Raw genomic sequence first — 12,462 nt, forward strand, 5'->3', positions numbered from 1 at the left:
TCAGCCAGCACACATTGTGTTTGCCCATACAATGGTGCTACGAAACAAGGCACCAACTGCAAAGATGGCTTCTACGTAAGGATTTGATAAAGAATAATTCGTTTCCCGGAAACTTCCTCTTACATCACTTACACACATTCACAGTTATTTGACAGATACAAGCAGAATTTTTTAATTTTTTTTTTAATTTTTTTTCTTCAAGCTTTTTTGATCGTAACTTTGTTGAATAATACAATGCTAAAAATCTCCAACGGTCATCTGCTTCTTTGAAAAACTTGCCCTCGATGAGGATACAGAAAAGTTATGTTAGTACATTTATTCAAGCATTTGGAAAAAAGCTTGTGATCTTCATTCAGCTGCGGCATCTTACGTAGGGCCAAAGTTCACAAGTCCTCGTTTCCTTGTGACTTTATTCCATTTAAAATTCGATACGTCTTTTTCAAACCACCCTTTCATTTCGGAAAAACAACCACCATCATATTTTCAGTTGCTGGACTAGAGATGGATATTTAAAAACAAACTTCGGTATGAGTTTTCAAGCTATTTCCCTTATCCCATTAATGGAAGAAAGCGTCTTGTCCTCAGGGAGACCCGAAGCGCCTCCAACGGACAGTTTGGCAAACAATAAGCATAGCTGCAAGAAAAGCAAAAGTGCTGTGATTAAGGCGCGGCGTTCTTGAATATGAAACACGGCTCCCCTCAGTGGCTATCTAATTAATGCAGTCCTTCCCTCATGGCGCCGCTGTACATAATTTAGGTCGATAAGGACGGCCTATTTAGGGGGTGAAAGCACTTGAATTAACTACGGACGCCTTAAGCTAAATTCTGAGACTCTCAACCGCAGAATGTAGAAGACGCTAGCCTTCTCACTGTCATGTAGTCCAATGCTCAAATTACGTTCCACTATTCCGGTATTACTCTCCATTTCTGCACACTGTGTACAAAACGGTGATTTAGTACTTCAAATAACACAGAAAAGCGGAGTAACTCGACTATATATATATATATATATATATATATATATAGTCGAGTTACTCCGCTTTTCTGTGTTATATATATATATATATATATATATATATATATATATATATATATACTGACAGACGTAATACACATCTGTTTTTTTATCGTAGCATTTCTGGATTACTTCTCCTCGATTAGAATCGGGTAATGCGTTGTCCATGTAATACAAAGCGTCCCGACAGTATTTCACCAGTTAGTAATATAACTGCTTATATAGTATGGTGGAATGAACAGTGGTCGCTCTTATGTTGCACCACCTCAAAAAGTGAATCATTACCCTGCAATCCAATGTAGTACATGAACTTCTAGTGGTACGTGTAACGCCTAATCTGTATTCAGTCCTCATATTCACTGTAACATCGCTTCAATTGCGGATGTAGCTGTATTGTGTATTCTGGCATTCAGATCTCAGAGTTCTTCGAGGGAAGTGAAAAGATTAAGAGCAGATGGTTAGGAAATTCAGCCACATCTTCCAAGGTCAAACGTTGAAAACATATAGTTCGGAGCATCTATCACTTCAAAGACCATGTTCTATGGTACACCATCTAACTGGAAAAAGTCTTTAGCGGTCAGATAACTGAAATGCCAGATAAAGCTCCCGTACATCACGGTAGTCGTTGCCTACAAGTAAGTCTAGGAAAAAAGAAAGCTCAAATAATTCGATGCAGCATGAGTCAACATTTCACAATATTTTGCTGTATCACGTAACACATCTTGTGCAACAGGTGATTATGTAGACATTATGTCTGACTATCCTTCGAAGATGAAGGGCTGATTGATCGGAAATTTACACCTTCTTTGTAAATTATTCACACTATCCCAATGTGGTTCAAAAAAAATGGTTCAAATGGTTCTGAGCACTATGGGACTTAACATCTGTGGTCATCAGTCCCCTAGAACTTAGAACTACTTAAACCTAACTAACCTAAGGACATCACACACATACATGCCCGAGGCAGGGTTCGAACCTGCGACCGTAGCAGTCGCGCGGTTCCGGACTGAGCGCCTGAACCGCTAGACAACCGCGGCCGGCTCCCAATGTGGACGGATATCTTTTGCAAATTACTCGCTTTCAGCTTAACCACGTGTTATAATTGCTTTCGATACAGTTACAGCTGTACGAGTTTGCAGAATACCACTTACAGTATACTGTCGTAAGGGGATTGGTATATCCTGTGATAGCCTTCGGACAGATTCTGTTGTTAACGCTACGAAGCCTCATAAACGTTGACTATTTTTATCGGCATGATATTTTACTTCCACTCTTCCTGTCTCCATCGAGTTGGTATTATCACTTTTACATTGACGACTGAGAGGGGGGTCTTTTCCGTATTGCTTTCTGAAGTTTCTTCCTCTTTGCACATTGTAGTTGTTCTTGTACTGATGCCATTGAACTGATCTCCAGATACTTGCAACGAGCAAAGAATTGGTGCGTTAGATGGACCACAGTTCATTATTCTGTACTTATCGGCATTGGATGTCAAGTTATTAACAAGTTCGTCCACTAGATCTCCTAGAAAGACTCCCGTTAACCACTTCCATTCCCCACAGAAGTTGATCGGTACATCCATAAGCCCTTATCAGTACCTAATAAAATGCCTTTTCAGCGGTTCTCCACAGTCGGCCGGTTCTGTTCGAGGCCACCAGCGCCGTTTCAGAGCCCCCGGCATGCGAAGCCTGACGGACCGACTCACTGTAGACGCCAAATAAATACAGGACTGCCACCTACGCCCTGCCCCTTTCCCCAGTACCGTACTATCTACTCCCGCTGCTAGTAGGTATTTGCAACACAGTACTTTAAAATCTCTTGTATAAAGTATTTGAGAAAGACATAATATAAACTCTGCAAGACCTGTCTCCGTTTCTGTAAATAGTTATTACAACAGTGCTTGAAACTATTAGAAAAATACCGGTGAGGTTTTCGCGAAAGAGGGCTTCTTTTTCGGCTGTAACGACTGCTGTGCCACCTATCTATTAAAGAACACTTCTCCTGCAAGTTAATGTGCGATGATGAAGCACTCCTCCCCATGAACAACCGCCACGTTTAGGAGGGAGCTCATCCTTCACCCCTGTATAGTAAAAAACGCATACACAAACATGGTATAGACAGGGAGTGTGCCAAGTGATTTTTCCCCTGGAGTTACATGACTGAAGAGAATAATTGTGAATTAATGACTTGCTGCTGTATCATACATCAACGAATCGATCATTTTCTTCCTTAAGATACCGATTTCGTGGTGTTACAGCACATTTTTCTATATTCATTGAGCAGTGCGGGTGACAAAGTCATTAAAAGTTGTAGGTAAATGACAGGAGTCTTGAACAGCTCTTCAAAGGAATATGGAACAGAGTATTTTATACATGTTATCGATTTACAAGGCAGACAAAATGGAACTGAAATTACGTGGCTCACGATGTGTTAGAATTACATACAATTTTGACATCGTTACGACGCGCCGAGCGCACTAAAACAAATAAATCATTACTACTGGGTTCAGAAAATTAATTTAAAGTAATATCCCAGTTAATCTGACTCTAATAAACTTATGTTATCATTCCTTCTAAGCTCAATATTAAGCCTCCGAGTGACGCACTAAATTTCTCAAGGAGTTCAGGTTTGGAGACCTTGTGACCTCCAATTACGTCATCCAATTTCTTTTTCATGTAATTGGCATGTTGACTGTATCAAATGGTGAGTTCCTCCTGCCACGTATTACATCCGTAAGACGAGTGCTGACTGTCTCGAGCCAGTCTGATGCTCATACATTTTTAGCATTCATACTCTGATTATTAGATAGTATAAAGATAAAAAAATTAAAAATGTACAGGTTTAGGTGAGATGCAGTTGATTTAAGGCTTTTTAGATCATCACTTTTTACGATATTCATCGTTACAGAAATAAGACGCATTTTCTGGACAAAACAATATTGTGATAATCACTAGTATTGTAACTGACACTGTACTCAAGTCCTCTGCCATTTCGCCACGAAATATTTTTCATAGTATGACTTCCTGAATAGTTTCTGTTCCTAAAATAATTTTATTGGGTGTACATAATTTTCGTACAACATACAGCTGTTGAACAAAAGTAAGTGAAAATACCGCCTGTGTTCTAACAAGAATTGAGAAATACAAATCGGAGTATGTGACCATAATTAAATGATTATTTACTAAAAGAACTGAAGCTGATAAAAGAATGGAAGAAGAAATGTTAGAAAATCTTCCTCTTCGAAACAGGCCTCAGATATTCTGTTATGTTTATACTATGCAGGCTACGGAAAATGCGAAACAGCATCTGTATACTAAGAAAAGAAATCTGGTCGACACCAACTATACCCTTCACCAAGGGATATCCGCAGTCAATCATAATAAATTACCTGTAACACGACCGCAACATAGCAGTTGTTACTTACATTTATATTAACTACATTTATATTAATCCTTTATATTAATCACCAATTCGACACACATAGTTCATCTCTTATGGTAATAGGTACAAGACTGGGTCTCTTCCTCAGTAGCAATAAATTTGTTATCCCTGCCTCTAGATTTGCTACCTTCTACTGATTCTTTCCGTGGAATGGTAAGCACACCTCGATACCGTACTGTTAGTTTCACTACCCGTCCCTACCCATGGTAAATGCTTTCGACTCACTTCTTCCAGCAGATCCTTACAGTAGCAATTCATTTCCAAATTAAACTGTCAACATGATTTTCAACTTCCTTTTGTACTGCCATACACAAAAACTTTCTTATTCTTTTCAGGCATCACACTTCACTTCAAAGGGATGCTGTTCCCCACACAAACAATATCATAAACTTATTGCTCTGAAGACGAATTCTGCCGTTCTGTTTCTCATGTATCTCTTATACATTATTCTACTGTGACTTCTCCAGTTTTTGCTACTCTTCTTAACTTACATCAACCTTTGTTAACTCATAATTTAAATTCTATCCTAATTGGGAAGTTCAATTCATTTAGCAATTCTAAACCATCCTCATTTCCTACCGCAAGGGCTACGACCTCCATGAATTTACTTCCATTACTAAACTCAATGTGAGAATTTCTCCTCTCCTTCCACGTCTCTTTTTGTAGCTAATTGCTGTCCGTCCACTATCGTTTGAAGTTTTATTTCTACTTCTCGGTTATTATTTCCTGCAAAGTTACATCGCGCATCCCATCTAAACTTCTATTAGATTTACTGTTATTTAGTGAGCACATCATCGGCAAATTTGTCCTTAGTATCATTCTTTCTTGAATTGTCAGTACCACATTTTTGGTATACTTGTTTTTATTTATACTTCTGAATATTACTAGATCTTCATATCTGCAGCGTTGTAGTTGGTTTCCAAATCGTTTTTGTGTAAGGCAACTGTATTCCATCATGCCTCTCGATGTATCCTGAATTTTTCTCAGGGCATCCCCTTCTCTCGTGGCTTTTTAAATAGGTGTTTCATACTACGTTAATTACACTGGAAGTTGTTTACAAAGGGAACTAATTCTCATTACATAGGTTGGCAAAGTAATACATGGAACTAACTAGATACTGATGCAACTGAAAAAAAATGTATTACCTATATTCATTTACACCATTTGATCAGTACATATTTCTTTCCATAATTTTTTTTGTGCTACGTTCACAGTTCTCTGTTGTTCCAGACAGTGAGTCACAGCTATTCAGAGAGCTCCATGGCGGTAAAAAAAGTTACTACTGTTAGGTTTAATTCCACAGAAAAGAGTCCCGTAGCAATGAAATAGCTTTTAAGAAATAAAGGCCAACACCATCACATGCACAGCATGTCGTCAGTTAATTGTGAGGGCCGTGACTGCCGGTGTTCATTGCGTTGAGTCCCTTCACAGCGGATTCGTGTACTGCAGTAGCAGCATCTACGTGCAAAATCGCGAATACCCCCATTAATTTCTATCTTTCTTTTCCCACTATGGACTCACTAAATATTTCCTACTGCTAAATCGTTTCAGGAATGTTTCTTTTCTCTGTTCAGTTGTGTAACGCATCATAGGTGCTGTTATTGTGGTCTCAGGTCCGAAGACGTATATGATGTAATCTCTTAGGCTGGTCTGTCCTGTGCAAACCTCATTTCTGCAAAACTGCCTCAACCGTACACCCTTTTGAACCGGCTTACTATATTCTTTACTTGGTCTTCCTCTGCAGTTCCTCCCCCCCCCCCCACCCCCCTCCCCCCACACACACTCTTCGTCCAGTGACCGACTAAAGAGATGTCCTCTCAAAATATCCCTTCTTTCAGTCAAGATGTGGCGTTAATTTCTCTTCCTCCAGTTCGAATCATCCTTCTTATTAGTCATTCACTCTATCCATCTCATCAACATTATCCTGTAGCACCATTTTCCATTTCTCTTCTTGTTTGATCTGTTTCTCGTCCAAGTTTCACTTCCGTACTTGGCGACACTCCAGATAAATAACTCCAGAAAAGATTTCGTAACACAAATTTATGTTAACGAGTTATTCATTTTCGGAAATTTTTTTCTAGCTATTGTCAGTCTGCATTTTAAACATTCTTCAAATCGGCCATCGGTACTCATTTTACTGCTCAAATAGTAAAGCTCATCTCCAACTTATTTGTTTCTCTAATTCCCTCAGCATCGACTGATACAATTACACTACTTTTCGGTGACATGGTTTTACTTTTAATTTTATTTCGTCTTATAACGTTTATCCAATACGTTCAGCTGCTTTTCCAGGTCTTTTGATGTCTCTTACAGAACTGCCACGTCGTAAACAAACCTAAACATTTTAATTTCTGCCCCCTGAACTTTAACGCTGTTTCCAAAGGACAGCTTAATTTTCTTCACAGCTTGCTAAATGTACAGACTGGATAATGCCTGGATAGGCTACAACAACCCTATCTCACTTCCTTCTCAATTACTGCTCTCTTTTCATGTCCTTCGACTCTTATAACCCCTGTCTGGTTTTAGTATAAATTGTAAATGACCTTTCACTCCCTGTATTTTATCCCTACTACTTTCAAAATTTCAAATAGAATATTCCAGTCAACATGATCAAAAACTTTCTCCTAATTTACAATTGCTATTAATGTAGGTTCGCGTTTCTTTAACCTATCTTCCAAGACAAGCCTTAGAGTCAGCACCGTCTCTCGTATTCCTACATTTATTCGGAATTCAAACCGATCTTCCCCGAGTTCGAGTTCTACAAGTTTCCCCATCTGCAAATAAATTGTTTCACAACTTTACAGCCATGACTTACTGAACAGATAGTTCGAGAAACTTCACGTCGGTCAGCACGTGTCTTCTGTGTAATGGTAATTATTACATTAACAGCTATTAACTTAATTCCTTAGCATGTTTTTTTATGGGCTTAGCCACACAGCCACGTGTCGCATCTAAACATTATTAGTAACACATATTCTGCTCCATGTTCCATTACTTACGCTAGATTGATCACACAAGGTGTGGGAAGTAAATCTGCTGTGGCTTATTTAAAGTAATCATCTGAACATTCGCCTGAAATGATGCAGAAAAGTCGCAGAAACTTCAATTTGTTGGCCGCATGGAAATTTGAACCAAGGTCTTTCCACATTCAACTACGTTAGTATCGTTGATCGTTAGACAATAAGCCACTCACTATACCGCACTTAAAACGTCAGCAATAATCGTGCTGCGCTGAAGACTGTGAAGTAGCGGAGGGAAGCAGGTGGGAAGCAACCAGTTTCTGGTGCGCTGCCAGGCGACATGGAGAGTTCGCACAGCTTCGCCTTTACCACCACACGTAATTGTCTACCCTCCTTTAAAAAAAGAGGTAAACGTTTTTTACTGCTTCCTTAATTACAAAGTACTTCCCCCGCTTGCCACGTCTTTATTTCGGTAGGCAGAGGTATTCAACTCTGCAGCGTCTGGCGCGCACACCAACTTGGTCCACAAGGCCCGTGGAAGGCTGAAAACGCATGCCCTAGCAAACACAATTGCCGGTTTTGCTGGGAGGCGAATTTATTCCCCTCGGCTTAATAAATCTTCCTGAGTTACGACGCCAGAGTTGTGAATCAGTGTCGGCGTAACAGCTTCCTGCTGAAGAGGCGCGGCAGTCACTGAGCTTCCGGGTCGCATTTCATATGCGGACTTGAAACAACTCTTAATGTTTTCATTAGGTGAAAACAAACCCGTTAAATACTTTAGAAAATTCACTTTAACCGTCAGTTATTTTATTTAAGATGTATATCATCATGACATATTAATTAAATAAAACAAGTGTCGGTTAAAATGCATTTTATAATCAAACAGCTCCTTGCTCGCATGCGATACGACAGGCCGTATTTATGATACCAAACAGACAAGCTAGAAAATTTGGTATCGCTTAGAGATGCACAAAACTTAACCTGGTTACATTTGCAACAGGAATCTCCGAATCCACTCGAAACACTTCTTGTCAAACGTGTACGGTTGGACCTCACGGGAAAATAAATGCACGATATTGTTAATAGAAATATTTATACGAAACTTTCCAATACTAGAACCCTCTCTCTCTCTCGTAGCGACGAAGCAACCAACTAAGGCTGAAAATGTAGCTCTCTTTCGCGCATTACTCACGAATGAGGATGCTGTGCGTCACACTCCTCGAAACTATTTGCGAAATATATTTTCAGCAGTTGTGTCACACACATCGACGTATCTCAACTGTACAAAATATTACATCAATAGCAAATATGAACCACATTCCTTTCCTGTAACACTGAACCATGGACCTTTACTTTTGTGTTCCTGGGTATAATTCAGAGAGTTAGCGCCCCGCTAACTGCAAAATAAATTGAAAATGACGTATTTTTATTGCCAACATATCCACATTGTTACTAGAATCTCTTGTGTATCTACATAGTTACATGAAGTTATTTTTGTCTAACATTTTGGTACATTCCTGGTAGGCCTAAGATGATAATAGCATGTATAGGCCCACATGCGTAGGGCAAAATGATCTGAAGCTGAATTTGTGTACATATATTTTACCTGTTACTGTCACAAAGCTCTTAAATAAAAAGATATTCCAGAATGGTTTGTGCCTTATATTCCTGGACTCTGTCCTACAGCTATAACTATATTTATTTATAGCATTCTCAGTATTAGTAGAGCAAAATGTGATCGACTGTACCACCATCTGTTCCACTGTAACACATTGTAGTCTTGAACTATTACATTTTGTTTGTAATTTTACACAGAACACAGAAGTAGTGAAAAATTTAAACAGGCCTACACTCATGCTTCTTAATACACATAAGGTAGGTACATTTTTTTAGAATGTTCAGTTTTGTTTCGACAGTAAATTTTCCTATCAGTTTCCTTTAGTATCGGAGACCCGCTTTATTAAACAATCATACAGCGGAAAAAGGAGACGTCAGACTCCTGCATTCACCGTGTTTGACATCCAGTAGCAGCATTATGTATGGCGGACTTCCGAGTGCAGCCTGCTATACTTGGTGCTGAGTGAACATTAGCCAAAATGGGATGTGATTCGGTGTCTTCGAATCTGTACAGGAGAACGTTTAATACTACCATAAAGAGATGAAAACGACTCTTTCTTTTGAAAATTAGATGCTAAAGAGCATTACTTAATTCATAGAGGTCACAAAGAAAAAGAAGTAACTGAAGTGAAGAAAAAGGAACACATATCAAAAATCTTTTCTTTGCTGTGAAACAATGACTATTAATTCAAGTAATATCAAGTAAGATGTCCCTTTTCCATTACGTATTCAAGTCCCCTATAAATAACTCTTAAAACAAGAATGTTCAAGTAGTATCGAGACAATGATGCTATAGCTTTGACACATGCGAAAAATGACGCAAAATGATCTAGAAACAGTTTTGCTCATTTTTCGAATAGTTTCCAGAGCATACTATAACGATCAAAGCATCACATGTATGTATAACACTGTGCACTTCGTCTCTTTGCTTGTTTGAAAAGAAGTTCTTGGGATTCCAAATTCGTATCGCAACGGAAAACATCAACAAGTTCAAAATCTGCAGGTAAGCTATCATGCTTTATCTTACTGCAGTAGCTGCACTAGTCTACATTCTAGAAAACAGTGGCGGGATGTACAAATTTTCTGTTATATTTTCGTTCGAGTAAGTATATGCAACTCTATGATCTATACAGGTGACGAAGACATTTAAAACTTTATACTAATACTATGATGTTTGCTTACATTTTCATTCTGTACTAAGACAAACGCTAATGAAAAGGAAAATAACAGAAAAATAAATGAACAGACGCTGTACCCTCCGCTACTACAGAGCTACTACATAAATGCTAGCAGCACAATAAACAGAATTTCTATCATTTTCCGTTTCTAATATCCTGTGGTTCCCAAAAGTCTATTTCTACCCAAACAGTAAATTTTAATCGAGGAATGAGAGTATATATCCTGAACGTGATGTGTGGAGCTCTACAGAACGAAGCAATATTTATCCGAGCGGCACATAACAGCAACATTGTCGACCACCCCTAATTATTCTGGTTCTGTACCCGAGCATCTCTACCAAACACAAGACAGTTAATAAGAATACGGCTTCCTCTAGGTGCCACATTCACTTGTAGCCAACGTGTAGGTTGTTAAAATGACCTGGCTTTCGATCCCATTCCATAGAAACAACTGTGTGGAAACGCTGTCGTCAATGCTTTCCATAGGATACAGATCTGGACACATCGTAGTTTACTTCTTTGTGTACTCCGGCACTCATCATGGACAAGCATCATAGTCCACGAAGAGTAATTCAGGAATAAGTGTCTCTAAATGACACTCACGTGGCTGGAATCCTTTACCTCTTTACCAATGAGTAACGTGAGTCCTTCACCCATTAACGTCGTTATGAAAAGCCGTACGTCCACGCAGCATGACGTTTCTCTGGCCTGTTAGCCTTCCATCTATTTAGTATGTTTCTACGGTCTTCCTGTGATTTTGTCGGCTGTTACCTTCCCTCATAAGCTACACATTGAGTTACAGTAAATGAAACTTCCCACCTTAACATGTTCCGAGAATGACAAACACTGTGGATTTTAACAAGTAATGTCTGCGACCACTTAACTTCATCTACTCCGTGAGCACCAAATCATATTAAGTGTCTCCTGCTGTCACTTCTGCTGCTTCACATTACTTTCGTCTTTCTCCGATTAACTCTCAATCTCTGTTCGTTACTGATCAGACTGTTCATTCCATTCAACGCAGCCTGTAATTCTTCTTCACTTTCACAGAGGAAAGCAATCTCATTAGCGAACATTATCAATTATATCCCTTCACCTTGAATTTTAATCCCACTCTTGCATCTTTCTTTTGTAGACGTCATTGCTTCCTCGACGTATAGATTGAACAGTAGGAGCGAAAGGCTACATCCCTGTCCTACGCCCATTTTAATCCGAGCACATCGTTCATGATCTTCCACTCCTATTGTACATATTGTATGTTACCCATCTTTTCCTACAGCTTACCCTTATTTTTCCCAGAATTTCTACATTTTTCACCGTTTGACATTGTCGAACGCTTTTTCCAGGTCGATTTTTCTATAGTCTTGCTTCCATTATCAACTGCATCATTAGAGCTGCCTCTCTGGTGCCTTTACCATTCTTAAAATAAAACTGATCGTCATCTGACAGATCCTCAAATCTCTTTTCCACTCTTCTCTACATTAATCATGTAAGCAAGCTGGCTGCATGAGCAGCCAATGCTGAATGTGCGATAGTTCTCCCACTTGTCGGTCCTTGCAACCTTCGGAATTATGTGGATGATGTTTCCTCGAAAGTTTGATGGCATATCGCCAGTATCGTACTTTCCGCTCACCAATGGGAATAGTTGTTTTGTTGCCACTTCCCCCAATAATTTCAGAAATACCGATGGGATGTTCTCTATCTCATCTACGTTATTTTATCTTAGGTCTTCCAAAGTTCTTTTAAATTCTGACTCTAATACTGGATCCCCTAACTCTTCCCTATCGACACATGTTTCTTCTTCTATCACGTTAGCAGACGAGTCCCTTCCCCTCATAAAGGCCGTTTTCACCTATCCGCTCTCTCCTCTGCATTTAGCAGTGGAATTCCCATTGCACAATTAATGTACCGCCCTTGATTTTGCAAGGAAGGTTGTTTTGACTTTTCTAAATGCGGAGTCAGTCCTTTCAATAATCATTTCTTTCTCGATTTCTTCGTATTTTTCATGCAGCCATTTCGCTTTGGCTGCCTGAGCTTCCTATTTATTTCATTCCTAAGTGACTTGTATTTCTGTATTTCTGAATTTCCCTTTACAATTTTGTACTTTCGTCTATCAACCAAGCATTTCTTCTTTTGTACGTCCATCCTTTCAGCAGGAGGTCTCTGGGACGACGGCCGTTTACTATCGTGACATATAAATAAAAAGTTGGCAGTTGGTGGCTGGAGTGCTGACGCGTAAGTTTTCAGATTATCT

This window comes from Schistocerca serialis, chromosome 4 (assembly GCF_023864345.2).
Source record: "Schistocerca serialis cubense isolate TAMUIC-IGC-003099 chromosome 4, iqSchSeri2.2, whole genome shotgun sequence".
In the NCBI taxonomy this organism is placed as follows: Eukaryota; Metazoa; Arthropoda; class Insecta; order Orthoptera; family Acrididae; genus Schistocerca; species Schistocerca serialis.